Source organism: Garra rufa, chromosome 6 (genome assembly GCF_049309525.1).
Source record: "Garra rufa chromosome 6, GarRuf1.0, whole genome shotgun sequence".
Lineage (NCBI taxonomy): Eukaryota > Metazoa > Chordata > Actinopteri > Cypriniformes > Cyprinidae > Garra > Garra rufa.
This window is the reverse complement of record NC_133366.1, coordinates 24,635,408-24,638,155: the sequence shown is the minus strand read 5'-3', so window position 1 is coordinate 24,638,155 and position 2,748 is coordinate 24,635,408.

Below are 2,748 nucleotides of genomic sequence, written 5' to 3'. Positions count from 1 at the left end.
TCATCCGTTTGACAACACAGTCGCTCCAAACCCTCGCAACGCAAACACAAATACGGAAACGCGCTGCAAATTCTCACAACACAACCAAACACAGAAACGCGCTGCGAACACACGAGGGCGCTGCAAACTAACAAACGCGCTGCATATAGCACGGTCCACAACGGAAATGTTTCAGGGGGACCTCAAAAAGTCATCTGGGACTTGATTATTTGTTCAGTGGCTGTTGGTCAGAGCAGAGGTGTTATCGGTGAACTATCACCTTTTAGTGATAGTATAGTATCATTTAAAGGTGATAGTGATATAAATAATCAGGTAATATAGTGATATAAAAATAATCAGGTCCCAGATGAGTTCGTCACTTTTTGAGGTCCCCCTGAAACATTTCCGTTGTGGACCGTGCTATATGCAGCGCGTTTGTTAGTTTGTAGCGCCTTCGTGTGTTCGCAGCGCGTTTCTGAGTTTGGTTGTGTTGTGAGAATTTGCAGCGCGTTTCCGTATTTGTGTTTGCGTTGCGAGGATTTGCAGCGCCTGTGTTGTCAAACTGATGAAGATGTTTTCTTAATTTGTTGTCGTTTTTTCTGTTTGCATGTGTTTTCTTGTTTGCAGCGCGTTGGCCTCTGTCGGCCACCGTAGAATTGTTCTTTGTGGAATCAAAAATGGTTCTTCTATGGCATCGTAGTGGAGAACCATTTAAAGCACCTTTATTTTTAAGAGTGTATTTCAATTTGATTTAATTGTTTGCAGTTGTTCTGCTTTCATTTGAATCCATTAAGATATGCTCTCTGAATGAATGAATGAATGAATGAATGAATGAATGAATGAATGAATGAATGAATGAAAAGCTGCCACTGGGCTTTTACCTTTTAGGTAGGTACACTTTAGATTCTAATGTGTACTTTTCAGGTTCCAAAATGGACTCTTTATGTAAAAAGGTGTACATTTTGAAAATGAATGACCAGTGACAGGTTTTGTACCTTTTTTATTATTTAGTGTAGGTCATATTTAATAATAGTATAATATTTATTAACTATTTGAAATGACTATTTATGTTATATAAGTGCAGGCAGACGTTACTAACTTTGCCTTCTGAATTAATTAACTAAACTGAATAATGGGCTAAAAATGTAGGCTATATATATACACACATGTATGGGATGCCATATGGGTTACACCAGAATATACAGTATAAGTGTGACCCTTGACCACAAATTCACCTAAAAGCTGGATAAATAAGCTTTTCATTGATTTATGGTTTGTTAGGACAGGACAATATTTGCCCAGATACAACTAAAGTCTGGAATCTAAAGTTGCAAAAAATCGAAATATTGGGAAAATCGCCTTTAAAGTTGTCCAAATGAAGTTCTTAGCGATTATTATTACTAATTAAAAATTAAGCTTTGATATATTTATGATAGGAAATTTATAAATATCTTCATGGAACATGTTCTTAATACCCTTATGATTTTTGACATAAAAAAAAAATCATAATTTTGACCAATACAATGTATTCTTGGCTATTGCTACAAATATACCACATCACTTAAGACTGGCTTTGTGGTCCAGGGTCACAAATATGTATTTTGCAACATGTGGTTTTAGAAAATATTAAACTGTGGACACTGAGTACTCTAATCAAATACATAACATGTTCTTTGTTTATATATAACATTTTATGTTAAAAGTTTAAAGTTGTATGGAATATGTTTAAAGTTGAGGTTTCCATGTTCTAAATAAATAAATAAATACAGTTTTAATTCAGCTAAAGAATAAGACTGGTTAAAGGAATAGTTCACCCAAAATTGAAAATTCTGTTATTAATTACTCACCCTCATGTCGTTCTATACATCTTAGGAAGACAAATTAAGATATTTTAGATGAAATTTTATTATTATAACAATTTCCTTACAACGTTTTTGTGCCTTGACCTTGGTAAAACCCTTGCTGTCTATGAAGCTCTCAGATTTCATCTAAAATATCTTAATTTGTGTTCCAAAAATGAACAAAGGTCTTACAGTTTTGGAATGACATGAGAGTAATTAATGACAGAATTTTTATTTTTGGGTGAACTATCCCTTTAAGGTTTTTCTAAAACTGAAAAATCTGACACTTTATCATTAGGAAAAGGAAATATCCAATGAAAATCCACTGGTATATATTCAGAACACCAGGGGAACACTTGCAGATCAGGCAGAGAAAAATACTCCCACAGACATACAATAAAGACGTAGTATAGAGACAGACTGTATGATGTAAACAACAGGGCTGACGCCGTTTTGGTGGTCCCCATGAAGTTTTTTCAGAGCTGCGCTGTGACTCTCTGTGATGCAAAAAAAACAGCTCTGGGGCTGAATGCATGATAAATTGTAGAGCGTCTTCAAAAAACTCCAAAGACCTATATCTGCAACACACAAGAATACAAATTATTATTACGAATTTGTCTCAGATGTTTGTTTTGAGGTTTTAAAGATGATTAAAGACTCTGGTGTATGCTGTGCATACTAATAGACTGAGTGGCATCCTTATCTTTGCCTGTCCTGCCCCTTTGGCCTATAGCCAGATGCCCTACGTTGTCTCATATTTTATTCAGGCTCAGTCAGGTACATTTTGTTCCTTATACTTTAGCCATTATATTGTTTCTAAAGGGCCATTTGACAAAGATATTGATTGCAACTGTTGACTGTTCAAAGTATAGAATATAATATAAAAAAGATGTTAATTTATAGTAGTTTTTATATGACGAAGCATGGG